The sequence below is a fragment of the Populus alba genome, chromosome 3 (assembly GCF_005239225.2).
Source record: "Populus alba chromosome 3, ASM523922v2, whole genome shotgun sequence".
In the NCBI taxonomy this organism is placed as follows: domain Eukaryota; kingdom Viridiplantae; phylum Streptophyta; class Magnoliopsida; order Malpighiales; family Salicaceae; genus Populus; species Populus alba.
In genome coordinates, this window is record NC_133286.1 from 5,271,258 (window position 1) to 5,283,655 (window position 12,398).

The window sequence follows — 12,398 nt, forward strand, 5'->3', positions numbered from 1 at the left end:
CAAATCCTAGAAAGGCGAGGATAACAATTGTTTCCCTTTAGAAATCCTATATAAGCTATAAGAATCAAATCTAAAATTATTATTGCCCTTTTGTTTCCTTCCTTAGCTGAGAAAATCTAATTGTTGTTTTAAATAATCCTCTCAATGTAAGGAAGGTTGCTGCCCTTATTAATCCCTTGGCAGGACTAGAAAACTCCCCCAAATAAGTTGTTGAATATCCTTGTATTATTAAGAAAATAACTATTTCCAAATAAGAAATCCATAAGTCAAAAAGCAATAAATAACAAAACATGTATTACACCTTCTAACCTATACTACAATGCCTTTCTTAACTTTGTTGACATGAAATTTTAACCTAACATAAAAAAATATCTCTAGAAACTTATGGTCAGATTCCAGCCTTATCTAGTCGATAGATTGAGAGTTATGTTTATTAAAGTAAAACTAGAAAATATAAATCATTACACCGAAATCTGAATTTAATTATTCAACCCTTGCATGGATCATATTAAACCTACACATAGTTTAGTTTTATGAGGTTACTATTTACATCCTCTTAAGATTAAGTTCCTAACTATAATTTCTCCTTATTTGAAAATAAAAAACAAATAACATATATCATAATTGATTAGGGAATTAACGATTAGTTAACTAATTTGTCAATGATGGGTTACACAAATATTTGTTTGAATAACAACTCTATACATGACTTATATCTTTGAATTCACAAAGACAATACCCTCGAACAAGCTTATACCCCCTGAATCCACAAGTCAACACCTTTATATAGGGTTTTATAGGTTTTAATCTATGATGACTGAACCCTAGACATGGTTGTTATATAAGAATCCAATTGTTACAATCAAATGCACCTAAATCCAATTGTTACCCCAAATACACTATCCTGGTCAAACTTGGTCTACTCATTATCAACTATAAAGAAAAAAAATACACTCATTTAATAAAAAAAACATGTCTTTTGGCAATGTGTCTCTAAAGAGTTGATCTAATTATTTTCATAAATAGTACACAACCCATAAAAACCAAAACTAAGATAGCTTTTATAATGACCCTCTGACTATGCTATTATTTGATGGGATCAAATTGGTTTAGGTGGGAGAAGAAATGAAGAAAGATCCAAAGAGACTTGGGATGAAATGAAATCAATCATGAGAAAGAGGTTTATTCATAGATATTATTATTATAGAAAATTATTTTAGAGATTGTACAGTTTAACTCAAGGGTTGAAGAGTGTGGGGGATTATCATAAGGAGATGAAAATTATCATGATTAGAGGTAATGTTGTAGATGATAGAAAGGCTATAATGGCAAGGTTCTAAAAAAGTTTAAATAGAGAGATAACTAATGTAGTTGAATTACAATATTATATTGAGTTAGAACATATGGTTCATATGGCTATTTAGGTAGAGAAATAGTTAAAAAGAAAAAGGTAATATATACCAAGGAGGTAATTTGGTTCTTTTTTCAACTTGAAAGTTGAATTATAAGAGAAAAGGGATATCCTCATCAAAGCTGAATACAATGAAGAACAAAGTCAAACCACCTAAAACTGTAAAGAAGGATTGGACCATTATTGTCCAAGGTAAACTCAAAACTCAAACTAATTATAAATATAATAATAAGTGTTTCAAGTGTTTGAGTAATGGACATATAACTTCATAATGTACAAATAAAAGGATTATAATTATGAAATAACATAGGGAGATTGAATCATAAAATGACACATCAAAGAAGGACAAGATGCCACTATTTGAGCATTATTGACTGTTGAGTATCCAATTGATGGTGAGGATTTGATGATTAGGAGATCACTTAATGTCTAGATCAAGGATGATGATATGGAGCAATATAAGAAGAACATTTTCCATACTATATGCCATATAAGTAATAAGATAAGTAATATGATTATTGATAGTAGGAGTTGCACTAATGTTGTTAGTGCTACACTTGTTAAAAAATCAATCATGAACATTAAGCATAAAAGACCTTATAAACTTTAATGGGTGAATGAATGTGGGGAATAGTGAAAATAATAATAGGAAGGAATAAATTATATATGACTCAGAAGAGTGAAAATAATAAGAGCACTAAAAGAAAAGATTTGGACAAAATGGAGAAAAATAGGATTTCAATTGAGAGAGAATCTATAAATAGATGGTGATATTAAGTTTCATATTTATAAGGATTTTATAAGCATTGTTTCTAATCATGATGTTAAATTTCTTAATGATTTTTTGGAGATTTTATAGGGTAAGTTGATAATAAAATTATAATTTTTTATTATTTTTCATCCACAAATAGATGATTAAACTAAAATAGTTAATATAACTTTAATTACAATGTTAAGAACTATCATTCAAAAGAATTTGAAAAAACTGGAAAGATTGCTTGTCAGTTGTTGAATTTACATATAATAAAAATATGCATTCTACTACTAATTATTCAACTTTAAAAATTGTTTATGACTTTAATCCTTTAAATATTTTGGATTTGATTCATTTACTTGTTGATGAAAATGTTAGTTTTGATGGAAATAGAAAAACACAGGCAATGAAAGCTCTCTATGAGAATGTAGGGTGGAACATACAAAAGAAAAAGAAAAAGAAAAATAATAAGCAATATAGATTAAAAGAAAGGGTGAAAAAATGGTTATCTTTGAACCAGATGATTAAGTTTAGGTGCATATACACAAGAAAATATTTCCTGAACATAGGAGATCTAAGTTCATACTAAGAGGAGATGATCCGTTCTAAATCTTTAAAAGAATTAATGACAATGCCTATAAAATAGGTAAACCATGTAAGTATAATGTTAATTCTCATTTTAATGTCTTTGATCTCTCTTTGTTTGATGTAAGTGATGATTCGAGATTGAGTTCTTTTGAGAAGAGAGGGGATGATGCGATCCAAATTATACTAAATGATCTCTCAGAATTTTTCGATGGACTAATGAAAAAATCAAGGATAAAGAAGCTTAAAGATGCATTTAATGAGCTTATTCAGAGTATTTGAGTTAAGATGAATTTCAAAAAAGCTATATCTTTAATAAGTGATGATAAGACCTTATTCAATTTAATTTATATACAAGAAGGTTTGATTTATCTACTCTATAAACTAATTAATGTCGACAATTAAAGACTTATTTTTTCTAATACATAATTTTATTTTTATCTAACTGTTGGATCGAGTTGAAATTGTACCAGAAGATTCCAAAGATCTTGCTTTGTATTGGGTTAAAAATATCAAGTCAATTGAATATTTAGAAGGCCATGCGATAAGATTTACAAGCTATTAAGCGAGAATTAAATTGGTTTCTTAAGTGATTTATGATTTTTTTCTATTTTATTTATATATTTTTTTTATTTTTCTAGTATTGTTTAAGATATTTTTTCCTATTATAAATAAAATTATTTATTTTATATTTATTGCTTTTTAAAGACATTTTTTGTTCCAACAATTATTATTGTATGAATGAGATTTTGCTTATTTTTTTTGTTTTTTTTATTGAATTACTATAATTTATCGAAGAATTAATCTCAATTTATCAAAGAATTAATCAAGATTCTTGGACATTTTATATTATTTATTCATATATTTTTATAGGTATCGAGTGATAATTTTTTTGATTACTTATAATTTTAATGTTTCAGTATAAGTTATTATTATGTCACATTTTAAAGTATGAATTTAGTTTTTTGAGAAGTAATTAATTGTTAATTTTTAAATATTTATATTTATGAGATTCATATTAAATATTATCCAATATATATTAAATTATATTTTAATTTAATAATTATATTTTATTAGAAAACAAATTGATAATGTTTGTACACTTTTTTATATTGAAAAAATTAATTTGACACGTAATGCAGGACTGTTTAATGATCTAGTTTGGACCTAAAGTGAATTTGGACCGAAATGAAACCCGGATTTGAATCCAGACCCGAAATCTCCTTCCTAAAAGCAAAACAAGCAAGTAAATCCAAGAAATGAAACCCTTAAAATTCACGAAGCTGAGAGGTGTCCTTCTGCTCAAGCAAACTCGAAAATAAAAGAAAAATTTGAAAAAGTAAACACCATCGAAAACCCATCAACCATGTTGACAGGTATTTTGTTCAAAAAACTCATCATTGCAAAGCTTCGATTTTTTATTTTTTTAAAATTTTTTCGGAGGGTTTATTTTTGAATTTTATGAAGTGGGTTATTGCTGAATATCGGGTTTTGTTGATGAAGATTTGTAAAACTTAGTCATTTATTATCTGGGTCGTTTTGTTATTGTGTTCTAATTATGACTGTATTAGTCTTATGATTTTTGTGTAGAGAGAAACAAAGAATATCTAAGATAGCTATAAATTGATTAAAGCAATCAAGTAATTTTTTTTTTGCCAATTTGTGAGAATCTTGAAACTCTTTTTAATAATTGATTATTTTCTGGGTTACATTGTTAATAAGTGATTAGGGTTTGTTGTGGAAAGGTGCCAGAAAACTGGCTGTAGGATTGTTGAAAAATTTGAGGTTCAAACTAGAAGAAACTTATAGAAATTTTGGATTTTTAAACAAAAGAAAATGCAAGAGAAGGACCCACTTAGCAAACTTCAAGTAGCTTGAGATCGAGACTTAGCAAACATTCAATTCATTTGGGGTTCCAGGTTTTGAATGTTAATTATGGTTACAATGTGCACTTTGATTTCCTGTGTCTAAATTCATCTGTAGAATGTCTCAAGTTCAGTGCAAAATCTGAGCTGTACCTTTTCTGCTATCATTTTCATTTGTTTTTCAATGAATTGGCTCAGTGAGTGTAAAATGGCTAAAGGAGGTGTTTCCAAAAGTGGAAATTGACACAAGCCAGCCCCCTTATGTTTTCAAATGCCAGCTGTATGATTTGACTGGAGTGCCCCCTGAGAGGCAGAAGATCATGGTTAAGGGTGGTTTGTTGAAGGTAAATAGATGTTCTTCTAAATGTACCAGAATATGTTAATTAATTGCTTATTGTGGTCTATGTGGTTCATGACATTTTAATGGTCACTTTGTGGTCTACGTGGTTCATGGCATTTCAATGGCCACGTTGTAGGTGTTATTAGGAATCTGTTGTCTTTTGATAAACTTTAACAGTACCTGCTTTAACTTCATTGATTAACAATGCAGGATGATGCTGATTGGGCAACGTTAGGAGTGAAGGAGGTAAGGGTCCTTATGACTATTTCGCAACTACACAACTCTTATTCTTGTGTAACATGATGTAAATAATGTTGTATCTACTTAAACATTTTTCTAGGGACAAAAAATGATGATGATGGGCACTGCTGATGAGATTGTGAAGGCCCCAGAGAAAGGCCCTGTTTTTATGGAAGATCTTCCAGAAGAAGAACAAGTTGTTGCTCTGGTATTTTTCTCCAACCCTCTTCTTCTCCACATGACTTGTGAATTCATGGCATGCTACTTCACATACAACCTGCTAATTGATGTAGAAAATTGACATATCAGAATTTATATACTGCTGACAAATGAAAATTATTAACTTTCACCTTTTAAGGCATTAATAATTTTTCTTTTTTGTTTCTTTCTTTTATTTTTTTTGGATAACTTAAGGGAGGTTGATGAAACAGCTTCCAAATGATTAGGTTCTGAAGTCAATATGAGCCTTTCATACTAGTGGTTGATTATAGAGATACTTACTGCACATACTAATTAAGCACAGATGTTCATTCTTTTCTCCAATTGTTTCTACCTTCTCCTTTGTTCTCTCCTTTATTCTGTGGTATTAAACAAGCTCCTGGATTGTAGGATCCACTGAAATGTGACATGGACCTGTCTGCATTTCCTTTTAAAGCTCTTCTTAATAGTAATTATTTATTGGACATGAAGAACTTGCTTATTCTAATATTCTTACCAGGCCTATTCATCCTAAAATTCAATCTGTTGTTGTTTCTTTCTTTGAGACTTGTGATAATTCCAAGCAAGCAGATAATTGCTGCACGAGCTGAGCCTTGACTGATAAATGACTAATTAAGCCATGCTTACATGGTCCAAGAAAAGCAATGGTTTACTGTTTGCACCTTTGGCTAGGCTTGGCCTAGCTGAATGCTTCATCTCCATTCCCAAGCCAGTATTTATAAGTGTGGCTTTATACTAATCATATGCTGTGCTTTTGATTTGCTACCAAACTGTGTAAGTTGCAGTGTTTCTTACCAAAGAACAGGGAAAAGTGAAAGTGGAGAGGATGGCAATGCAGAAAAGATCTTCTAGCTGCTCTGAAGTAATATCAACAAAAAGAAAAGAAAAAAAGAGAGGAGAGATTAATGACCAGAATAGGGCTCATATCTTATTTGGAATATGCCTGTAAATTCATTCATCAATGGCACATGCACACAGATAATCCTTATAGGAAGGCTATGGCTTTTATTGTGATTAGCATGTCCATTTTCATTGCCTCTGTGTTTGCAAGGTCCATTTTCATCCAATGGATAAAGCATAGAATTTATGACCCTTGTTTATGCATCCTGTACAAACCTTTGATTGACTTTCAGTTTGATTGCCATTATCCTGGTTGAAAGGAAAAGTGAAACACTGGATCATGCAATGACCAGTGGATATCTAGTAATGTATATTTATTTTCTTTCTTCCCTCATTTTTATGTCACCAGATATTTCTCATCAATGCTTTTTTGCTGTGCATGTTTTTCGATTTGTGACCTTATATCTTTGAAGTTGTGCAGTTTAAAAGTAGTGCTTTCCATTTCATGGACTTTAAGTTTACTGTGAAAAACTTTTGTTTTTATTTTAATGATATTTTTTCTCATGTAATATTCTTGTTTCACTCTAATGCTAGTATTTTTGCTAAATTTGTTTCTGCTGATAGGGCCACACTGCTGGCCTCTTTAATCTAGGGAACACTTGCTACATGAACTCGACAGTACAATGCTTGCATTCTGTTCCAGAGTTGAAGTCTGCTTTATCCAAGTGAATTTTCTAACTTTTTGAATGTCTCAGAAACTAGTTTCAAGTTGCAGATCAAAAGTGCACATTTTTTTACTGAAAAACTGTTATCAATGTGAAATTTGGTCAGCTATCCATCTCAAAAAAGCAGTGATCTGGATCAGACATCTCATATGCTGACAGCTGCAACTCGAGAACTATTTAATGAGCTCGATAAAAGTGTCAAGCCTGTGGCACCTATGCAGTTCTGGATGGTTTGTGCTCTGCTCCTGCCTTATTTGCAGCATTTTTTGATATGTGCTATTTGGGAATCTTTTAGCAATATAATTGGGATAAACTCCTACTAATAAATGTTGGATGCTCCTTTTTAAACATATTATCATGTAACAAGCTCTCACATATGTGAAGTCTTACTAGTTTGAGCTGAAGAAATGTATTCTAGATACTAGCATGTTGTAGCAGCAAAGAACACTGATTTATGGATGTTAATGTTGATCTTATTGATCAGGACTTTCACATTAGCCATTCCATGCTTAATGTCGTGCAAAAAATCTTCCTCTTTGGTGAATTCTGTAAAATGCTTTTACACAGTATTGGCATGCTTAAGTTTAGTTCCTAATGGCATACAAAACTATTTATCTGTAATGTCGCAAACTCTTACACATTTAGTTTCCTAACAAGTTGTCATGTATGTGAAGTTTTACTAATTTGTGCTGAAGAAATGTATTCCAGATACTAGCATGTTTTTAGAGTCAAAGAACACTGATTTATGGATGTTATTGTTGATCTCATTGATCGATTAGGACTTTCACATTAGCCATTCCATGCTTAATGTCGTGCAAAAATCTTCCTCTTTGGTGAATTCTGTAAAATTCTTTTACACAGTATAGACATGCCTAGGTTTTAGTTCCTAATGGCATACAAAACTATTTGCCTGTAATGTTGCAAATTCTTACACATTATTGTCATAATTAGGTTTTCAGTTTTGCAGTCTGTCAATTGACATTTACCATAATAAGCCTATATTTGAATTTTGGCATACCTTGAATATACAGTAGTTTGCTGTATTATTGCACTTTGATTGTTTGGAAATAGGGGAAAATGGAATACCACATTTTACTCTTCCCATTTACTTTTGCAGGTATTGCGCAAAAAGTATCCACAATTTGGCCAGTTGCATAATGGAGTCTACATGCAGCAGGTTTTTTCAAAAAATTAATATGCTTGTCATAGCAGTTGTATTAATATAATTTGTTGTAATATTGGTCTATACATTTTGAGATGTACAGGATGCTGAAGAATGTTGGACACAGCTTTTATACACCCTCTCACAGTCACTTAGATCAACCGAGTCCCAGGTAGTTTGGTTTGTGTTTATGCACAATGTATTGGTTGAGTCAGCTTCATAGACCATAGAAGCATGCATTGCTATATAATTGATGTCCTCAAAACTTTTACTCCATTGCAGTTTTGGATTATGGCTAAAACTTTCATTGGAGATTGTTTTTTGCTAAAGTATAATGTCCTATGTAGAACTTATTGGCTTAGATATTGTTGCTTATTCCGAATTCTAGCTTCCTGCCAATGATATTCAACTTATTGATTTACTCTTCTAACTTGGCAGTCAAAATCCAGATACAACTAAGGAACTTTTTGGCATTGAACTTGTAAGCAGGTGGATATCTTCAACTATTTTTCCTTAGCAGTTGGATTATAGCTAATGTTACATGAAGCAAAAGAATTAGTATTATAATTTCTAATCTTCTATTTACTGTTGGATTGCTGTTGATGTTTATTAAATGATTATGAGTGTTTCCATTTTGCCAAGGACAACAACTTTTGACAAATTCTGTATGTAATATTGGGTTGCTAGGGTACATTGCCAAGAAAGTGGTGAAGAAAGCTCAGAGACAGAATCAGTTTACTCACTGAAGTGCCACATATCTCAAGAGGTGAACCATTTGCATGAAGGACTGAAGCATGTAAGATTTGCTAATTATTCTTTTATCAAGATTCCATTCTTTTCCTTTTACTTGATTTTAGTGTGCTGAATGATTTATGCATTCCTTTGCAGTAGGCTGGCTTGTGCTTGCACTTGACTAGATCTTGATAATCATTTGTCTCTTATGGATGCTTTTGCACAATGAATTTGATTCCACTTATTTGTATCTCAATTGAACAGACCCAAATGCAAGTGTAGAGCCATCCCCCCAAACTTTAAGCAACTCGTTTTACCCCTGATCATATGTACCCAGAAAAAGAAAAAAGAAATTCAACAATTGAAAGATCTGAGTTAAATACAATATTTCATCCTATTTAAATTGAATCAACTGTAGAAGCCAAATGCATGTGCTCATAATGGCATGAAAACTTATAATTGAATATTACTATTCTTCAAAAATATTTTTCAAAAGATAAAATAATTCTGTCTTTGGAAGAAGAACACTTATATATAGTCTTACAAAATGAGCAGCAAAAACAAGCTTGAAATGTTAAATTATTGATATCTTAATCCTGTAATTCAAGCAAAATTTCTTGCTTCATCCTTGCTACTTGTCTTTACCAACTATAACATTACTTTATTGGGAACTGTTATAACATTAAATGGTAATTGTCCATGTGTTGGAGGGTATGACTATAGAAGATTCTACTTATTGATAAATAACAACAGTACCTTCTCAAGTTTAGGCAATTGCCTTTTCAGTTCTCTCGCATCATTTCTGCATGCCAATCTTCTGGTCCCTAACTAAGGTTTGTCTTCCATAGATGATTTATAACATTTTAGTTCCAGTCTCCCACCATGGAAAATATAATACAACAACGACCAAGCCTCAATCCCAAACTAGTTGGGTTGGCTATGTGGTTTTTTCTTGTGCATCCCACATGATCACACACCAAAGTGGCCACAAAAGCTTCATAGCCATTGTTTGTGCTTGCATTTGTAGTTGTATAACCTTATTGTTGAGGAATTTTTCGTGATTATGATGGATGGCTTATCATCTGAAAGTAAAAATAATTGGATTTTAGTAGACAATGCAACCATTTGGAAGCACTAGGTTCTTGATAATTGAGATCTTTGTAAATTTTAAAATAATTGGTAGAACTCTTATAATGGCTGTCTAACAATTCTTACAATGGACTTTTATTTAGATGCTTAAATAAAAATAAATGGAAATGCTTTTTATCAACCAGTGGCTAATGATTCCAAAGCTAGTAGCGAACGTATAAATGCAGCTAATATAGCTGATTTCTCTGGTTCTTTTCATAAAACTTGCTTTCTGTTCTGAGCCAATTTCACCACTTGGTCCGTTGTATTTTATAGCATCACTAGATTAACTACCTATCACTTTCTACTCTGCAATGTATAAATAATTTGTGTTTCATTGTACATGCATTTTTTTTGTGCGTGCATGTGTGCATGGTTTGAAATTACTTGATAATTATGTTATCATAAATCTTACTGTTTATAGGGTTTGAAGTCTGAATTGGAGAAGGCTTCTCCTTCCTTGGGCCGTAGTGCAATTTACCTGAAAGAGTCCTGTATTAATGCCTTGCCAAGGTAACAACATTCCTGGCTTTCTCTACATTCTGATTTCCCTTTTTATTACTTTTTGAATTTACAAGTTACAACCATTTGAATCTCAATCACAGGATCCAAGTAATATGGGGATCTTCCTACTCATTGTAAAAATTTCCTCTTAAAAGAATGAATTTCTGACTGCACATATTTGATTTCTAGGTACCTAACTGTTTCAGTTTGTTCGTTTTTTCTGGAAGAGGGAATCAAATCAAAAGGCTAAGATTTTACGGGTAATAGTTGTTTCTTTTCTTCTTTCTGTTACCCATGAGAAGTGACTTCAAAAGTTCTGTTCTCTTTCTGTGGTTGTGAAAAAGCTTGTTTAATTTAAGGGATTGAATGCTCTGCTTGCCCAAAAAAAAATAGTAAAAGCTGTAGTTTTTTAATATTCATGTTGATATATCCTTTTTAAAATAACTGTCTTTCTTAGAAAGTGGATTACCCATTGCAACTGGATGTATACGATTTTTGCTCAGATGATCTTCGCAAAAATTAGAAGCACCTCGCCAGGTATATTTTAGCCTTTTGTTTTGGTGGAGTTCAGCAAGTATCTAAGGGTGCATAAGTTTAGGTGATGGTTATGATTGTTCTTAACATCTCATAATACAGATTTTAAGAGATGAGGAGGGTAAAAAGGCTGGTTTGAAAGCCAAGGTGAAGAGCTCTAGCTCAAAGGACAATGATGCCAAGATGACTGATGTGGAGGTTGGTAGATGCTTGAGATTCGAATGCATATATGAATAGATAAGCCCAATGAATATGCTTGGTATATCTTACCCTTTTTTTTTTTTTCCTGTTTAGGGACCATCAAATGAGAGTGTAAAATCATCAAATTCTACCTCTGGAGAAGGTAAAAACTTATAAATTTCTCCTGCTCATGATTGAAGCTTCTCTTTTTGGTATTTTGATTTTTTTATATTGAGGGTCTCCTGTAGATGCTTTGTGTTTGACTTCCAAGGGACTGTTTCTTGGCAGTTTTGAATTGATAATGTGTGTTACTGTTGTCTCTGGGTGTGCTTCCTGGATTTTGTGAAAGACTTAGGGCCCAGTGATGCCTTATTGTGCATATAAGAGGATTTAGCAGCCTTCATTGTATTTAATTTTTCAAAGTTAATTCTACCAACACTGCATGTTTTTTTTGGAGATGCTAAATATACAGGAAACTGATTATATTCATCAAATTAAGGTGTAAATGACTTTTTTCGTTTTTTGCTACTTTCCTCTCCCAAAGTTGTCTTCCCATTCGCACACAGTTTCATGTTCTAATACTTGAGGTTGCACTGCTGGTGCCTCCCATGAAAGTTCATGCTCTTTAATGTTCTTGCTTTATGCCCCAGGTGGTTCTTCAGGCAAAGAATCACAATTAACTGGAATATATGATTTGGTTGCTGTGCTTACCCATAAGGGAAGGAGTGCTGATTCAGGGCATTATGTTGCATGGGTCAAGCAAGAAAGTGGTAAGTTCTCTGTCAAGTTTGTCGGTGTATTTGGATCAACCCCAATTTTTCAACTGATGCGTACTCAATGTTCATCCCAGGGAAATGGATTGAGTATGATGATGATAATCCTATTCCACAACGAGAGGAAGACATAACTAAGCTCTCTGGAGGAGGTAAGCTAGCCTGAATGAAATGATCTTATGTGGTGGGAAAATTTGCCATACTTTTTCTTGCTTATTTTCCTTGTGACATTCCTGTTAGCAACTGCCATTCTATTCATAAAGAAAAAAACTGTTTTTATTATTCCTTTTCTAAGTATTTCTATCCTTTGATCTTTAGGTGATTGGCATATGGCATACATTTGTATGTACAAGGCACGAGCTTTCCCAGTGTAATTTTTGTAACCCCATCATCTTTAGATTCAAGT

General features: G+C 32.1%; 1 pseudogene; it reads left to right on the forward strand.

The window, feature by feature from the left end:
• The first annotated feature begins 3,944 nt into the window (after positions 1 to 3,944).
• LOC118055658 (ubiquitin carboxyl-terminal hydrolase 7-like) lies at positions 3,945 to 12,398 on the forward strand (annotated as a pseudogene).